Raw genomic sequence first — 19,806 nt, 5'->3', positions numbered from 1 at the left:
TGGGCAGCTGGTGCTGGAGGCACTCAGAACGGCACGGTGAAGCTGGTCTTGCAAGTGTCAGAAAAACTATTGTACAAACAGGATTCAGGTGCCTCCTCCAAGGGAGGAACTGTCATCTCCAGCATGAGAAACCAAGTCAGAGTGATGTTACAGGAACCGCAAGCCTGGGAGGGCGTCTGGAGCAAGTCCCTTCCTCCTGCAGCTTTGCAGTTTCCATCCGGCGCCCCCTATTGGTAGGGCCTAATGGGCGTCAGCTTGAAAAGCAAAAATGAGGTTCTCAGCATCCAGGCCCCCGCATTGCAAAACACAGGATGGGTTTGCAGCAAAGAGATAAGAGCTTAAAGGGACTGACACAGCACTCTACTAGGCTATCATCCTCAGCGTACGAAAGCTCTAATCTTTCAAATATGTCTTGTACTTGCAATTCAGTGAAAAAGTAAAATATCAAGGAAGCCGAGGAGGAACTGTCGTCTTGTACACTGCTCACAAAAAATTAGGGGGTACTTAAAAATGCATATGAAGTGATAAAAAAAAAAGAAGCATTTGATTTTTTTTTTATTAAACAAGAACAACAGAAAAGCAAACGACAAGTCAAAGAAAGTTGTTTGACTATGCAAATGAGATACAAACTCAATGATCGTGATTGAGTAGCAAGTGACATACTGGTGGGGGTGAACAGAAGCATGTCAAACTGGACGAGAAATATCCCCTCGTTTTTGTGAGCAGTATATTATGTGACCAAAAGTGTGCTCAGCTCACAGGCAGGCTCAGGATAAAAACTGCAGATGGTGAGAGAGGCAGCACCTGCGCATGGTAGCAGCTTCGGTACCAGCCACGTGGAAGGGAAGGCTGAAGAAACGCATTGTGTTCTGAGAGGCCAAACAATAGACAGTGTTTGGAATACCCCTAGAAAATGTAAGGACACAGATAATGGCAGAGAAAAAGGAAAAGGTAGAGTTTTCCTGCCATTTAAGAAAGTGTTGTGCATCATAGGGAAAGATTGCTTCTGCACGTCATGTGCTAATTTTGAGGAAAGTAGCCATATTAAACAGCCTCCAGGGCTGCAGTCCACACTCTTCTTTGCATTCTGTGAGAAGGAGGAAGCCGGGAAGCTGGTCAATGCTTGGAACTGTTCTAAACCCACATGTGCCCCCTCCCAAAGTCTACACCAACCATGGCCCTGAGGCCACTCCCCCTGCTCCCCCAAAACAATCCATTTAGTTGAGTAAGGTCAAAAACATAGTACAGTATTTGGAATGACTTCTGTCAAAAGCATAGCACGTGTGGATGTAAAGGACTGACATTTACTAATCTGGAAAATTTGCATTCGAAGATCCCTGGATGGTCAGGGGTTATAGATAGTTGAGAAAGAAAGGCAGCAAATCCTAGGGAAATGGCCTCTGTGAGAAGGAACAGACTCACAGCCAATGCTTGGGAGGGTGAGGACTTTTTGAAACCTCAGGATAGGAGTCTGTCCGCTCTATGCAGAAGTCCCTCCCTCCGCTTCCCCGGCTTCCTTTCCGGCCGTGGCTGCACCAGCCCCTGCCTGGCCTGCAGTCACACAAAGGGTTCCTGGCCTCTGGCATGGGTCCCATGCAAGGCCTTTTCCTATCAAATAAAGATAAAGAGGGCATTTAGGTTTTAAAAATGTGACAGAATTATGGAATAAATGTGCAGTAATGCCTTAGGGTAAATGCATTACATGCTACCCCACCCGCCCTCCCCACACAGCTCTAGCCATCTAGGATTCTAGTTCTCAACTCTGTTGTTTTGTTTTTGTGCCGGTCAGCTTTGGCCAATCGGTTCTGTGCAGGGTGGATGTTTGTCAGGTTCAAAGTGAAAACTCTGTCTTTTATCCTTCCTATATGGTTTTCCTAATCTTCACCTGGCATTCATGTGCTTCTGGCAACTGACACATCTTTCCATTGTGACTCAACCCAACTAAGCACATTTCAATGCTTTGTGGGCGCTTTAATTAGCTTTAGTGGGGGGGGGGGGGAGTAATTATAATCTGGTAATAGTCTTTCAAGAAGTCAGATGCCTCTAGGTTATCTCTCCTCCTCCGCCCCATACAGATAAAGAACCCAGTAACTTAGTGTCAGGCAATTGGTAAAGCCCCCAAATTGTGTGCAAGACTTTTGTGCATATAAAGGGCCCCTTTGTAAGAGAAGTCTACTGCTTTCATCAGATTCTCAGAGAATTTCTTGACCTCAAAAAGGCTGTAAATCTTGAATCTGTTGCATGAATAAGTGGAAGAAAATTAATAAAAGAATAAAATATTATTCTGTCTGGCTTTTGCTATCTATTCAATGTTTTCCCCCACCCCATTCACCATGCAACCTCCCAAAACACACTGGCTTCTTTAATCATTAATAGTTGGTCATGATTTTTCTGAACTATGTTTTTGGGGTTCAGCCAGTTCCTTTTGAATCACACATAAGTCAGTGGTTGGCCTGCAGACCCCATGTTCCCAGGGAAGAATATTCTGAGGAATAACTGTCTCCCTCTCACACAATCCCTTGGCCCTTGTGTGGAAAGGTCCCTCAAGCTGTGGGTGGGAGGGAGTTCTCAGGAAAGGACAGTAAGTCCTCCATAAAGTCAGAGAGAGAGGGCACAGAAGAAGGAGGCCTTAGAACAGGGGTCCCCAAACTTTTTACACAGGGGGCCAGTTCACTGCCCCTCAGACCGTTGGAGGGCCGGACTATAAAAAAACTATGAACAAATCCCTATGCACACTGCACATATCTTATTTTAAAGTAAAAAAAACAAAACGGGAACAAATACAATATTTAAAATAAAGAACAAGTAAATTTAAATCAACAAACTGAACAGTATTTCAATGGGAACTATGGGCCTCTTACTGACCACCAATGAAAGAGGTGCCCCTTCCGGAAGTGCGGCGGGGCGGATAAATGGCCTCAGGTGGCCACATGCGGCCCGCGGGCCGTAGTTTGGGGACCCCTGCCTTAGAAGGTAGTGGGTAGAGGAAAATGGAAGAAAGGAGACCACAGCCTGCTGGGTACCTGTCCTTCCTGCCCAGGCTCAGCTTTCTGACAGCAGATCCACATGAAGGCCAGCCTAATGTCTTACACTTATACACAGACACACATACGACGACCACCACTACCATCTGAGGCCTGCCAGCTCTCTCAGACACTTCTATTCATTCAATTAGCCAACACTTTGGAGGCCTATTATGTGTCAGGCACTATATTAGGCACTGAGGATCAAAGTTTAGTAAGCTCAGAGCCTGAAAAGATGACAGACAGATACATGCATAGAGGTTACATTGCAGCCCTGTAAGTACTATCACCAAAGTAGGACCAGGGTAGTGGCAATGTACAGCTCTAGAGGGTACAACTCTGGGAGCCTACAGGGACCTCACTCTTCCTGCATTATTCATTCACTACATGAACATGCCCTGGAACTGTGCCACCAGAGGCCTTGGATGTCACCCATGAACTAATATGCTAATGGTTGCCATCACCACCTTATTGTGATTATGGCAGGATGGGACCCTACAACTTGTCACCACAAATCTGGTGCCTGTACTTTCTGCTCCATTGTGCTGTATTCTACTTGTATTCCATTATTATTATTATTTTTATTTTTTTTATTATTTTTTTTTTTTTTAGTGGGGGAGAGACAGAGACAGACACAGGAAGGGAGAGGAATGAGAAGCATCACTCATAGTTGCTTCCCTTTAGTTATTCATTGACTGCTCCTCATACAAGCTTTGATGGGGGGGGGGGAGGATCAAACTGAGCCTGAGCTACTGAACCCTTGCTCAAGCCAGTGACCTTTGGCTCAAGCTGGATGAACCTGCACTCAAGCTGGTGACCTTGGGTTTTTGAACCTGGGTCCTCAGCATCCTAGGTCGATGCTCTATCTACTGTTCAACCACTGGTCAGGCCTACTTTAGCCTTTCAAAGTCCACCACATTTAATCTTACTAGACACATGGACAAAGGATATAAACAACCAATCCACATGCCTATAAAGAGATACCTAATGTCACTAATTGTAAAAACAATTAAAATCAATACTAACAGTTTTAAAGATGGCTAACATCAATCACTGATGAGAATGTGAGGAAGTACACTTCTCATTCATTTCTGGTGAGGGTATTGAATCTTCATCATTTTTTGAAAAATATTCTGGCAAAATCCAATAATATTAAAAATATATATCAACTTTGACCTATGAGTCTTGCGTAAGGAATTTCTTCTACATGAATTAAAGCACCAGCTTTGTTTATAATGGAAAAGGAAAATAAAACTGAAAACAGCTTAAATAGAGGAATGGCTGGTGAAATTACATCTGTACCAAGGAATATTTCACATCCATGAAAAAGAATGTTTCATTTATTCATTTTTGCCTAGAAACATATCAGTGATGTATTGTTTAGTAGGAGGGGAAAATGGAAAATTATAAAAAAAAAATGTATAAAGGAAAGCTTATTCTTAAACAAAAAATAAGGAATATATACACACATATTTGAGCAGAGGGAAAGAGGCAGAAGGTCACAAATCATACTGTTCAGATTAGTTACCTCAAAGGCAACAATTATAGACCAAAAAAAGGATTATTGTGTTTTTCTTAATATACCTCTGCCTTATAACATTTGCTACAATGGACATAATTTTTTTTTTAGTAATTAAAAAGTTCTAGTCAAGCCCTGGCACAGTGGATAGAATATCATCCTGGAGTACTGAGGTCACCAGTTCGATCCTAGTGTTACTAGCTTGATCGCAGGGTTTCTGGCTAAATTTCAAGGGTGCTGGCTCGACCCTGTGGGTGCTGGCTTGACCCCAAGAGTGCCAGTTCGAGCCCAGGTAAGGGCACATATGAGAAGCAATCAATGGATGCGCAACTAAGTGGAACAATAAGTTGATGTTTATCTCTCTCCTCAACCAGTGAGAAAAAAGTGTAGTCAAGAGAATGAGAAGACAAGCTATAGACTGGAAAAAAATATTTGCTAAAGATATACAGTCATCCCTCACCATATCGCGGTTCACTTTTTGTGGTCTCACTGTATCATGGATTTTTTGCTATATTGTGGGCTTTTGCAGTATATAGGTATTTTTATATATTTATTATTTTAATTATTTTTGCAGTAAAATAAGCATTTTCTAGCCTAAAAAATTGTAATGCTCTTCTTGGCCGTGCAGTACATTCATCTTATCGTCATCACCTTCACCGTCATCAGTAGTGCACAGCTAATTCATCATCATCTTCATCATTCAAGTTGTAGCATATTCACTGGTGAGTACCCAGATAGAATTTTATATGTTGTTAAAATTATGTAGGTTTAAGAGCATAAGAAGTGTTTATAAAAGTATGGGAAAGGTAAGAGTGTAGGGAGGGTTTTTTAAAGCCTTAAAATATGTATAAATAATAAAATATATATAAGGTCTCTACTTCACCAATTTTTGTCTTTCGCAGGGGATTCTGGAACCTAACCTCCACAATAGACAAGGGACTATTATATCTGATACAGGAATATTAAAAAGAACTCTTAAAACTAAAAAACAAAACAAACAACCCAATTTAAAAATTAGCAAAAGAGCCTGACCAGGCAGTGGCACAGTGAATAGAGTGTTGTCCTGGGAAGCAGAGAACCCAGGTTCGAAACCCCAAGGTTGCTGGCTTGAGCGCAGGCTCATCCAGCTTGAGTGTGGGCTCATCCAGCTTGAGCGCAGGCTCATCAGCTTGAGCACAGGGTCACTGGCTTGAGCATGGGATCTTAGATGTGACCCCACGGTCTCTGGCTTGAGCTCAAAGATCACCGGCTTGAGCCCAAAGATTGTTGGCTTGAGCCCAAGGTCACTGGCTTGAGGAAGGAGTCACTGGCTCAGCTGAAGTCCCTCAGTCAAGGCACATATGAGAAAGCAATCAATGAACAACTAAGGTGCTACAATGAAGAATTGATCCTTCTTATCTCTCTCCCTTCCTGTCAGTCTGTCCCTATCTCTCTCTGTCTCTCTCACTAAAAAAAACCAAAAAACAAAAAACAAAAGATGTGAACAGACACCTTATTAAAAATGATGTAGAGATGGCATATTAGCGTATGAAAAATGCTCAACATTATGTCATTAGGAATTGCAAATTAAAACAACAAAATACCCCACAACTCATTAGAGTGGCCAAAATCCAAAACACTGACAACACCAAATGTTGACAAGCACACGGAGCAACAGGAATTGTCATTCATTGCTGGTGGGAATGCAAAATGGTACAACCACTTTGGAAGTCAGTTTAGCAGTTTCTTACAAAATTAAATATACTCTTACCATATGATCCAGAAATCACACTCTTTGGTGTTTATGCAAAGGAGTTGAAAACTATATGCCCACAAAAAACCTGCTCATGGATGTGTACAGCAGCTTTATTCATCATTGTGAAGCTTTGAAAACAACCACGATGTCCTTCAGTAAGTAAATGAATAAACTGTGGTACATCAAGGTGATGGAATAGTATTCAGTACTGAAGAGAACTGAGCTATCAAGCTAGGAAAAGATGTGGAGGAAACTTAAGTGCATATTACTAAGTGAAAGAAGCCGATCTGAAAAGGCTATGATAGGATTACTCTATATGACATTCTGGAAAAGGTAAAACTACGAAGACAATATGAAGATCAGTGGGTCTCAGTGGTTGGACAGTGGGAAAATGAGTAGGGGGAGTGTAGTGGTTTTTTAGGGCAGTGACACTACTCTGTGTGATCTGACAGTGGTAAATACTTGTTATGATACATTTGTCAAAACCTATAGAACAGGGGTCCCCAAACTTTTTACGCAGGGGGCCAGTTCACTGTACCTCAGACCATTGGAGGGCCGGACTATAAAAAAAAAATTATGAACAAATCCCTATGCACACTGCACATATCTTATTTTAAAGTAAAAAAACAAAACGGGAACAAATACAATATTTAAAATAAGAACAAGTAAATTTAAATCAACAAACTGACCAGTATTTCAATGGGAACTATGCTCCTCTCACTGACCACCAATGAAAGAGGTGCCCCTTCCGGAAGTGGGGCGGGGCCAGATAAATGGCCTCAGGGGGCCGCATGCGGCCCGTGGGCCGTAGTTTGGGGACCCCTGCTATAGAATGTGCAACACCAAAAGTGAACTTAGTGTAAACTATAAACTTTAGATGATACTGATATCTCAATGTAAGTTAATTGATCGGAACAAATATCTCACACTGCTGAGTGATGTTGATAATGAGGGAGGCTGTGCCTGTGTGAGGCAGGGGGTTATACGGGAAATCTCTCCACTTTCTACTCACTTTTGCTGTGAATCTAAAATTGTTCTAAAAATAAAGTCTATTTAAAAATTTTAGTAACTCTCAACAATCTAGTACAGGTTTTAGTTTGAGATGTAGCCTATTTGGAAATGACTGTCATATGGGATTTGTCAATCATGGTCCTGCCATTTAAGCGGATGCTATGAAACAGTTCAAAAGAATGGAAATACATTCCAGACCTAGAGATATGTTTAAAAAAAAAAAAAAGACGCCATAACAATACATCTAGTGTGACATCATTTGAGTTACAATAGAAACAAATCATGCATGTGTGTTTGTTAATGCCCGGAAAATTGCTGTAAGGAGAGTGTGAGATTCTTAGCTGTTGTTGCCTACTTTTCCAGGGTAGGGGTAGATTACCTTGTAAGTAAGTAAAAATTAATTGTTTTAGGAAAAGTGATTCTTTTCCTTGCCTCATATCAACAGACTGCACTGAGATGTGACCAGAGGGTGTAAAGCCTGTGTCAGCCTCAGGCTCACAAAATCAATCATCAATTTCTGCATGTGGTACTACCTACCCGCCAGGTGTTATAAAAAGATATGTCATAACCAAGTAAAGGTATGTCTAATGTAAAGAATTATTGTGGGGGAAAAAGAATTATGTGACACCTACATTTATATAATCCTTGATAGTCTAGGAAAGGCAAATAGTCTTGTGTGAGAATTTTGTTTTTATGGAAGTAATACATAATGCAAGCAATACTTTGAAAGGTACATCATAAGCAGAATGGCAAACCTGTCCTCACTATAAACACTTTAAAAAGTATCAAGTAAATGCATCAACAACTTGTAGCATCCCTGCCCATAGCTATGAAATAAGCAATTATAATAGAATCCACTTGACAAAAATTTAAAAACCCTCCCTACAGGGAAGCTTACATGTACCTTTGGTTAAGGCACAGCCTAGAACAAATTACAAATATGTTTTCAAAGTCACCCAAATGTCACTGATTTTTCTCTCAAGTTGCCTTTGGTTCAAGGAAGCCTAAGTCCCATCCAAAAGCAACAATGAGGGATCATGTGACAGGAGCATAGAAATACACACTCCCAACCTCCCACTCCCCTCAGACAAAGCAAAACCACATGAAGAGACTTTTGGTTACACCTGGTATATAACTGTAGGAGGCAGTTAGACCGGCATGGGTAGAGTAGGAACAACGGGCCAAGAACAGAAAACAGAAAATCACCAGGGTGGAAAGCCACAGGTGCCTCGCAATGGACAATTGTAGGGTAGGAACCTCACCCCCACCCCCACCCAGGGGTGACCTTTCCTCCCCTATCATATTGCTGGTCATGTGTTTTAGACCCCCTGACCTTTCATATCACTAGTTATGCAGTAGACCCTCTTACAGGAGGAACAAGGGGACTGAAGAATAGCCTCACAAACTCCCATACAAGCCCTTGCATGACAGCTCCCTTAAGCATGAAGTTCCCAGGACAATGAGGTTCTGACCTTCAATGAGTAATCTTAGGAACAAAGCCGTGGGTCTACTGACCATGGAGACAGTGTTGGTCAAGCTAGAGATAACATCTAGGCTTCAGTTGTGTTTCAGCTCCAGGCCCAGAAAGGCAACAAGGCCAGGAGGGCAATGCCACAGCGGACATCAGGACCAGCTGCATAACTAATGACCCCCTGCCGTGATGCTGACCCGATCAGTGGAGACCACAAACTTGAAAGGACACACCTGGAAAGCAGATGACTATTTTATTGAGATCCTCCCCTGGGACCTTCCCCAAATCCTTACCTTTAACAGCCCTTAGGACTAAAGACCCAGCCAGGCTCTCTCAAGCATGCCCACACCTTTCTCCATGCTTTCTTTCCCCAGAGCACGTGCTCTCTGAAGCACACGGGGAGCCTTAACCTCCTCCAGCCCATATATCCATCCTTGCTTTCCTTCTCCTAAATTCCAAGGGCCCTACTTTGCCTCTGTAATTTGTTTCCTGAGCCCACGCAGCCCAGGTGGCTCACTTCTTTTACTTCTCTGACTTTTTTTTTTAATTTTTTTTTACATTTTTCTGAAGCTGGAAACAGGGAGAGACAGTCAGACAGACTCCCGCATGCGCCCGACCGGGATCCACCCGGCATGCCCACCAGGGGCGATGCTCTGCCCATCCTGGGCATCGCCATGTTGCGACCAGAGCCACTCTAGCGCCTGGGGCAGAGGCCACAGAGCCATCCCCAGCGCCCGGGCCATCTTTGCTCCAATGGAGCCTTGGCTGCGGGAGGGGAAGAGAGAGACAGAGAGGGAAAGCGCGGCGGAGGGGTGGAGAAGCAAATGGGCGCTTCTCCTGTGTGCCCTGGCCGGGAATCGAACCCCGGTCCTCCGCACGCTAGGCCGACGCTCTACCGCTGAGCCAACTGGCCAGGGCTACTTCTCTGACTTTTTAAATAAACTTCTTCTTGTATTTGAGTCTTAGTTCTGAATTCTTTCTTAGCCAGAACTCAAGTACTGAGGTTGTTGAACTGAGGTCTAATTGAGGGTAACATTCTGGTGTCATTTGCAGCCAACTTAATCAGACAATGTTCCTCTCAATTAATAATTTTGAAAAAATGTTTTGCAGTATTGTAAAAGAAGTTTTTATGTGTAGTAACATTAGTGAAAATAAAGTTTTCAGTGGCATAAAATTCTTATGACAGACATCTATGGGAAAGTTATCACTTGATTGATAGCTAATTTTTCAAGATCAGTTCCATAAAGAAAAGTACAGAGCCACTTATGCAAGTTGAAACAGTAACAGTCATGGCTACCATGAGTAGTGTTCACATATCCAGTGGGGCCAAAGGACCGATTACTGAATCTCATTTCTTGGCCATCTGCCATTTTGGAGCAGGGGGCCAACTGATTGTGTTTCAGCACAATTCCGCAATGATTTATCATTTCTGATAACTCTTTAAATTTGCTAGGCTTAGCTGGCTGGTTCTTGTGTTCCATGTAGTGTCAACTGGAGCTCTCAGTTGGGGCTGGTACATCCAAGATGGCTTCAAGCTCATGACTGAAACCTCCGCTGGGGCAGCTGGAATAGCTGGGGACTGGCCAGGGCTCTCTTCACAGGGTTATTCATATTCAGTAATGTAATCCACGCCTATTTGCATGATAGCTGGCTCCCCAGGTGGTAAAAACAGAAGGAGCAAGGCCTAGTAAGGCTTTGCAATGCTTTCTATTGGTCAAAGCAAGTCATAGGGCCAGCCTGAATCAAAGAGAAAAGAAATAGACTCCACTCGTTGATAGGAAAAGTGACATGAGCATATAAGGATTATGAGCAGCTATCTTTGCAGGCACTCTACCATGAAATTGAAGTGGAAGTTGTTAAATCTTACTCAGCTACCTTGCCCCTTTCCTCCTTGTTCCTGCCTAGAATGTGGGTGTGATGACTGAATTTCAGCAGTCATATTGCAACCATAAGGCAACCTGGAAGATGTAAGCTACACACTGAGAATACCAGAAAGAAAAAGGAAACTTAGGTTCCTGGGGAGATAGAGTAGCTGTTATACCAGCAAGGAACCGCCTATTTCTAGAATGTTTATACATTAAAAAAAAAAACAAAAAAAAAACACCTTAGACCTCACTTCAGCCTGACCTGCGGTGGTGCAGTGGAAAAAGCATCCACCTGGAAAAGCTGAGGTCCCGGTTTGAAACCCCAGGCTTGACCATTCAAGATACATACCAGAAGCGACTACTATAAATTGCTCCTCCTTCTCTCTCTCTCTCTCTCTCTCTCTCTCCTTTCTCAAATCAATAAATAAAATAAAAAGATTAACACTAAAATAAACAAAAACCTTAGACTTCTATCTTACTGAAGCAATGGTTATTTGGTTTTACCTGTTTCCATAGGCTCAAATATGAAATATGAACAACTAACAGAAAGAATCACATAGCCTACAGCACATTTCCTGTTTTTTTAAAAATATGACTATATAACTAATGGCACATATTCTGATTAATTGCTAAGTTCCATTAGAATCAGATAAAATATACTAAAGCAAGGTTCAGGGTGAAGGTTTAGTGACAGTACTTTGCCTCTAAGACGCTAGGAGTCAACCCCTGAGGGCTTAGAAGAAAGTGTTAAGAGGCTACCTAATATTCCCATATAAACACTTCCTGAAAAATTTATTTTTAATTTCTTTTAGCCAAAACTAAGCTTGACTGCCTGTTCTGAACTCCCCACTACTTAGGAAGAAAGAGTGCACACCACACAAACGGGGCCACCACATCCTCCCCTCAGTTACTGTTTCCCATTTGTCAACAATCCCTCTCCAAGAATTAAGGTTTCATGTCTGATTCATGGAAACATTGCCTTCCGTTTCCTCCCCATTCCAAAATTTTTAAAACACCAAATAAACAGGCAAGTTTTAAAACACAAAAATAGAATTTTTTCAGGTGTGCATAGAAAAACCCTAGGACAGTCTGGTATCCTCAGCCTTACTGGGGGTGGAGGTGCACACATGCAATGACTGACTGCCCCTCAACTGTCAAGTACAGGGACAGGGAAATGGCAGCATCGTAGCATAAAATATTTCTTTTGAAAAGCAGCTGAATTTCGCTATGTTATTGTCTCACTCATTTTTGTGCAGGGTTTGGCAAATATTTTATTAGACTTTTGCATAGATTTCAAGTTCTTGGAGTATTTTATATTTCTGTTTATTTTTACACTAGTAGTTAGCTATCTAAAAACAAATGAACACATTCTTGAAATGTACTTAAATACAGGGGTGGGCAAAAGTAGGTTTACAGTTGTAATACAAACAAATAATACAGTAATTAATAAATAATGATACAAGAATAAACTGTTTTGCATTCTCACTATTGTAAGCCTATTTTTGCCCACCCCTGCGTAATTGGAGTACTAGGGCTGCTATATACAGTATCATTAAGACAATAATAACAATTTGTTGCGCTGTTCTGCAACACTTTAATTTTAAAGTCTATTTACACTAAATGCTTTTCTAGAGAATCTTGGAATGTGCATCAGGGTATAGAAAATCACAGCTCTTTACAACTTATCTCCTAATCCAATTAAATGTTTGCATCTTATTTGATCATTTGTCAAAAGAAAACTTGTTGCCTACACATTGCATACGTTTTCATTCCTACCATGATAACCTTAAAATACCAGCGACAACCAATGGATTCTTCACTAATGACCTCGGATTCCAGCGATCTGTTCAGGGGCACGCTCTCCCCCATCACATCTCTCCCCCAACCCCTGCGCCTCCTCCGCCCCCCACAGGTGTCAGTCCGATCAGCTCTCTGCCCCTGACCTCTGCAGCCCACTGAGCTGTGGGATCCACCAGGCTCTCTGTCCACGCGGTTTCTTTCTTTCTTTCTTTCTTTTTTTCACTTCCCATATCTTTTCTTATCTTTCTGCTTTTTTGCTATTTCCTCTCTCTCACTGCTTCAGCATCCACTGACTTTCAATCTTAAAATACCCCTTAAGTGCTGGTTATTTCTTGCCGTCTGCCGCTCATATCATTTACCCACGCAGTCATTCAAAACTCAGGGGCACAGACCCAGGTTCTACCCCTGGTTACAAAATAAACGGTTCAGCCAAGGTCCTCCAGAAAATGATTCGTGTTCAACACTAGGAAAATGACCACTCTCCCGCCCCTCCCACACATCATCTCATTAGCATGACTTCTTTTTAAGGCTAACGCGATGAACGCACTTGGTAGAAGAAGGTCCTTTCTGATCTCCCGACCCCAGCCCTGCAGGACACAGCTGAGCCCGGGCCCGTATCCTGAATCACAATTGGCTTCGCTCTCCGCTTCAACCCATTTTGCCCACTGACTGCTCGAGTCCCGTGTCCCGACTCAGACCACGATGTTCGAGTGGCTGGACGCGGGGGTCACCTGGTTCCGTCGCGAACCCGGACGCGGTCTCACCTGGTCACTCGCGGAATCGGGCGTTCGCTCACCTGGCTCACGCTCGGACTCGGGCTCACCTGGTCGCCGGCGGAGCCGCACCTAGGAGTGCCCGTCCTGCCTGCGCCGCTGCGGCCGCTCTGGAGGAGGCTGTCGGCTGCTGCGGCGGTGAATGCGGGGCTGAGGGGTCAGCAGGGAGTTCCAGCCAAGTTCTCCCGTGTGTCTCGATAGGGGCAGCTGCTGGGAATAGGTGTACTCTATTTCGCGGGGTCTTTGCGGTCTGGTGACCCCTCTAGGCCAGTTCCCGCCGTACACTGACCGAGATCTCCCCGGCGCTCTTCCCTTCTTTCCCTTTGGTTAGGGAATTCGCGGCGAGGCGCAGGGAACCCTCGGATACAGAAAACTACTTTTCCCCCTGCTGGTGACTTTGAGGAACTGTATGTGGTGGAACAAATGAAGGTTTCCTGCCTAGTAGCTAAGGTTGAGGCTCTTCTCCCAACCACCTCATCAAAAGTTTTAAAAAGTTTCCTTTTTACTCCTTTTACTTTTTAAAGTGTCATGTTAAGAGAGGGAAACTTGATTTTTACCTCCAGATTATTGAGAATGAGAAAATTTAAGGTATGGTCACGACCTATTTTTTTTTTTTCATTTTTCTGTTTAAAATGATAGAAAATTGCAAATATACAGGTAGGCAGAAGGGTATAATGAGGTTCTACGTTTTGGTAATAGTGGGCTAACCTTACTTCAGGTATAAATGATAACATCTGAGCAAACATTAAAAAGGAGTAATTTGAAGACCTTGGATATTGACCAAACAAAGGCGCCCTTGAAAGATGAATGGAAATTGAGATTTGGGAGTTTGTGGCTTTTCACCTGAGGGCAACCCCAAACCCTGCGCAGCTCTAATTGCAGAGAGCCACAGACTGACTGGCTTAAATGGAAGAGAAAACAGAGTTTGAACAAGTAGAATTGAAAAGTTATAGAGGAGACTGACCTGTGGTGGCTCAGTGGATAAAGTATCAGCCTGGAGCATTGAGGTTGCAGGTTCAAAACCCCAGGCACAGAGAAGCAACTGTGAGTTGATGCTTCCTGCTCCTCTTCTCTGCTTTCTCTCTCTAAAATCAATAAATAAACTCTTTTTAAAAAAGTTAAGGGGGACAACCCAGGGAGAAATCCATGGAGAGAATGAACCTCCAAATACGTGTTGTAGTTTTCTATTGCCGCCATAACAAACCACCAGGAGCTTAGTGGCTTAAAACAACACGGATTTATTATCTTTTGGTTTAGGAGGTCAGAATTCTGGTAAAGGTCTCCTTGGACCAAAGTCAATATGTTGACAGGCTGTGTTCCTTTCTCGAGGCTGTAAAGCAGGGGTCCCCAAACTTTTTACACAGGGGGCCAGTTCACTGTCCCTCAGACGTTGGAGGGCCGGACTATAAAAAAAACTATGAACAAATCCCTATGCACACTGCACATATCTTATTTTAAAGTAAAAAAACAAAATGGGAACAAATACAATATTTAAAATAAAGAACAAGTAAATTTAAATTAACAAACTGACCAGTATTTCAATGGGAACTATGCTCCTCTTACTGACCACCAATGAAAGAGGTGCCCCTTCCGGAAGTGCGGCGGGGGGCCAGATAAATGGCCTCAGGGGGCCGTAGTTGGGGAACCCTGCTGTAGAGGAATATGTTTCCTGCTCATGAAGGTTATTGACAGATTTCAGTTCCTTGTGGTGGTAGGACTAAGTTTCCTGCCTTCTTGCTGGCTGTCAGCTGAGGGTCATTCCAAAAACCTATGGGTCACTGCTGCATTCCATGACTTAAGGCTTTCTTCTTCTATCTTCAACGCTAGTAGCTTTAGGTGGAGTCCCTTTCATGCTTCAGATCTGCTCCTTCTTCTGTCTCATCTCTGACTCAGCCTGGAAAGGTTCTCTAATTTTAAGAAATCATGTGGTTAGATTGAGCCTACCCAGATTATCCAAAATAACCTCCCTATTTTAAGGTAGGTAAACTTAATCACATCTGCAGAATCTCACTAGACATGTAAAGTAACATATTCTTAGGTTCCAGGAATTAGGACATAGACTTTTTTTAAATTATTTTTTATTTTATTTATTTTATTTTTTACAGAGACAGAGAGAGAGTCAGAGAGAGGGATAGACAGACAGGAAAGGAGAGATGAGAAGTATCAATCATCAGTTTTTCGTTGCGACACCCCAGCTGTTCATTGATTGCTTTCTCATATGTGCCTTGACCGTGGGCCTTCAGCAGACTAAGTAAACCCTTGCTCAAGTCAGCGACCTTGGGTCAAAGCTGGTGAGCTTTGCTCAAACCAGATGAGCCCGCGCTCAAGCTGTTGACCTCAGGGTCTCGAACCTGGGTCCTCCGCATCCCAGTCTGATGCTCCATCCACTGTGCCACAGCCTGGTCAGGCTAGGACATAGACTTTTTAACGGGGCCATGTGCTGCCTACCAGATTCTGCCCTCTGACTCCTAAAAGATGTCACACTTTAATATCAATAACTACACTAAATATAAATACACCAGACATGACAATTAAATGACAGAGATTGTCAGACTATATTCAAAACAAAACAAAAACAATACCCAATTATATAATTATACCAAAAAAAAAAAAGAACTTTAACTAAAAAGATACAAATAGGTTGAAGTAAAAGGATGAAAAGAATTATACCATGCAAAGACAAAGAAGAAGAATTCTGAAGTGGCCAACAGCATATGAAAGCATGCTCATAATCATTTATTATTAGAAAAATAAAAAATAGACAGTAACAAGTGTTGGTGAGGATATGGAGAAATTAAAATGCTTGTGTACTGTTAGTGTGACTATAAAATGGTGCAGCCAACTATGGAAAACAGCATGGAGGTGCCTTAAAAAGTTAAAAATAGAATTACCATATGATCCAGCAATCCCACTTCTGGGTATTTATTCAAAATAATTTAAAATAGGATCTCAAAGAGATATTTACACACCCATGTCCACTGCAGCATTATTCAAAGTAGCCAAGGTATGGAAGCAACCCAAATGTCCATTGACAGACAAATAGACGAGGAAAATTTGGTATATACATACAGTGAAATATTATGCAGCATTTAAAAAGAAGAAAATTCTATGCATGCTGCCACATAGATAAACCTCAAGAACATTACACTAAGTGAAATAGCCCAGTCAAAAAAGGATAAATATTGTGTGATTCCACTGATATGAAGTATCTAAACTAGTTCAAACTCATAGAAACAGAAAGTAGAAAGGCAGTTTTCAAGGGCAGTGGGGAGGAGGAGATTAGTGTATAATGGATGTAGAGTTTCAGTTTTACAAGATGGAACAGTTCTAAATATTGGTAGCACAATAGTGTAAAAATACTTAACACACTAAAATGTACACTTAAAAATGACTAAGATAGTAAATTTAATGTTATATGTCTTTACCATATTAAAAAAAATCTGAAATGGCTATTTAATATTTGACAAAATAAACTTTAAGACAGAATATCATCACAGATAGAAATTTCATAATGATAAAAATATCAAGACAAATAAAAGATCAGAATCATTGAAAATCATAACAATTATAACTGTTTATGTACTTAATATCAGAGCTTCAAAATACCTTAAGAAAAACTAACAGAACTAAGGGAAGGAATAAGCAGACCCACAATCACAGTGAAAGATTTTTAAGACACTGCTCTTGGTAATTGATAGAGCAATTAGATTTTAAAAAAAAAGAAAAAGAAAACACTATATAGACTATCTATAAAACTTTATAGTCCAGAGTTTGGTGAACTATGGTCTTCAGGCCAAATCCCACAAATGAAGTTTTCATAGAAAACAGTTTACACCCATTGTTTATGTATTGTCTATGGCTATCTGTGGATGCTTTCACAAAACTGAGTAGATATTACAAAGACTCATGTGGCTTAAAAAGCCTAAAATACTTTACTGCAGGGCCCTGCATGTAAAAAGTTTGCTAACTTTCAACTCGTTTCAACAGCGTCTGTGATTACTTGGAGAATTTGTACACTAGCTACTTTAAAGTCTTTGAAAGATAATTCCAACGTCTGTGTCAATCTGGTTGTGTTTGTTTTTTCATATGTGAGTTGAGATTTTCTTGGTTTTTCATACACCAAGTAATTTTGAATTGTCTCCTGGAAATTTAAAATATTATGCAAGGAGATTCTAGGTCTTGTTTAAATCCTGTGGAGCATGTACATATTTTTATTTTAGGCAATAGACCTACTTAGGTTCAGGCCACAGGCTCAACCTGCCTTCTGTGAGCTGTGGTTCAAATGTTTGCAGTGCCATTTGGATAAATTCTGAAAAAGTACCACTCAGTGGTCACATGGGACCTGGTGGAGGGTCGGTCTGTTAGTTTGGTTCTTAAAGTCACTGATCAGATCTATGTGTGCACTGCTCAGTGGTAATCCCAGAAATTCAAATACAACTTTACTAGAAAGCCCGGTGGTCATACGAAATGACCGCTGTTCTAGATATTATAAATTGTAATTAAAATGATTTGTGCAAAGGTGTCTGCTAATTCAAACTGAATTACCCAGGGCCGGCGGCAAGGATGCCCCTTTGCTTAGTGCCCCACGGGGTTTCCCCCTTCTACTTGCTTAATTGCTTAAAGTAGAGTGCAATGAAGGAAACCACTGGCGGTACATTTCTTAAGAGCCACCTCTAGCTCAATAAATAAAGGTGATTTAAATAATAAAATGTTAATTCACATGTCAAAGATCTGTTTATACACAACATTTCTTGTGTAGATCTTTCCATCATTTTTAAGCTCGCCTTGCAGAGGACTATCAATTATTTTTTTAATTTTACGTCCGTTCTTTCACGAACTCTTGAACAGGCAACAATAAAGTTGACCATGTCCAAATGCAGGCTCAGGTAAAAAAATGCCAACACGCTTAAGCGTTTGGCCCTGAGACTTATTGATGGTCATAGCAAAGGCAAGTTTTACAGGAAATTGTCTAGTCTCAATTGAAACGGCAACACTGTTTGAGATGGAGCCAAATCAATTCTTGGAATGACATGTATTTCACCTTTAGAGGAGCCAGTCAAAGACTTAGCTATTATGACATTATTTTTCAATTGGAGAACCTCTAAAGAAATTACATTACGATGTAGTTTTTATGTAAAACAGATGATTGCCAATGCAAACAAATGTTCACCTTCCCCCTGACCCGCTCAATTTGCATTCAGCCGTGGCAACTTCACCCCATTGGCTAGTACAGTTACGCAAGCAACCAATAAGCTATCGGCGACAAACAGACACTTAAGCCGCATATAATAAAGATGCGATTTCCCTATAAAATTATGAAAGAGCTCTTTTCTCTCCACAACCTCCCCAGTACTTTCCAGTTTCCCACAATTCCCCATTTTGGTTCTATGGGTAGGAAGCTGAGGCTGGAAAGTTTCTCTGTTGTATACTTCTGTGACTGCTTCTATCTTTGGCCAGTGGCAAAACACAGGCAGAACATAGGGAAGCCCTGCCTGAGTACATCAGAGGATAAAGTGTCGATCTAGTATGCCAGAGGTTGTGGGTTCAACCCTTAGTCTGAGCAGGAAGTATACAACTAAACAGAACAACTCAAGTGAAACAAGGAACTGATGTTTCTTCCTCCCCTCCCAAAATCAATGGAAAACATTTTAAATTAAAAAAAAAAGAAGAAAGGGCTTGACCAGGCAGTGGCACAGTGGTTAGAGAGTCGGACTGGGATGCCAAGGACCCAGGTTCGAGACCCCGAGGTTGCCAGCTTGAGTGCGGGCTCATCTGGCTTAAGCAAAAAGCTCACCAGCTTGGATCCAAGGTCACTGGCTTGAGCAAAGGGTTACTTGGTCTGCTGAAGGCACGCGGTCAAGGCACATGTGAGAAGGCAATCAATGAACAACTAAGGTGTCGCAATGCGCAATGAAAATGATGCTTCTCATCTCTCTCCGTTCCTGTCTGTCTGTCCCCATCTATCTCTCTCTCTGACTCTCTCTCTGTCTCTGTAAAGAAAAGAAAAGAAAAGAAAAGAAAGGGGGGAAAACATGCAGAATTTTATACTCTCTCTCTGGGTGTTAGGCATTTCCTGTTATTCAGTCAGAACTAAAGGGCTTCCTCTGGAGCTTTCTCTGTACACATTCCAGCTCCCACCTCTGGGTTTCAGACTGCACTGAAAGTCTGAAACCCAACCCCAGCAGATAGCAAAACAACAACAGTGGTCAACTCAATTTAGTTCTTCAAGTCCCCGCCACTCAGTCGGCTACTGTATACTTTTCAGTTTTCCTCTGGGTGTTCTACGCATTCTGCCCAGGTTTCATAGTTGCATTCAATGAGAGCGTCATGCAATCCAGTGAGGCAGGAGCAGTGTGAGGGTGGGCAGGGGCTACAAGGTGAGGTCTGAGGTGAAGAAGCTGCCAGCCAGCCATGCACGGCCCTGGAGAGCATGGCCAGGCACTTGGGTTACAAGTTAATGAGGAGCCTGGAGAGGATTCTGAGCAGGGGCACTCCATGTCCCAAGAAATGATTTAACATTTTAAAAAGGCCACTTTGCCCTCTGAAGAATGGACTGGGAGAGAGAAAGCAGGCAAGACAGGAAGCAGAAAAAGAATGAAAGGGGGGCAC

The sequence above is a fragment of the Saccopteryx leptura genome, chromosome 11, assembly GCF_036850995.1.
Source record: "Saccopteryx leptura isolate mSacLep1 chromosome 11, mSacLep1_pri_phased_curated, whole genome shotgun sequence".
Classification (NCBI taxonomy): Eukaryota; Metazoa; Chordata; class Mammalia; order Chiroptera; family Emballonuridae; genus Saccopteryx; species Saccopteryx leptura.
The sequence above is the reverse complement of the archived record's forward strand: the minus strand, read 5'-3'. Positions refer to the sequence as shown.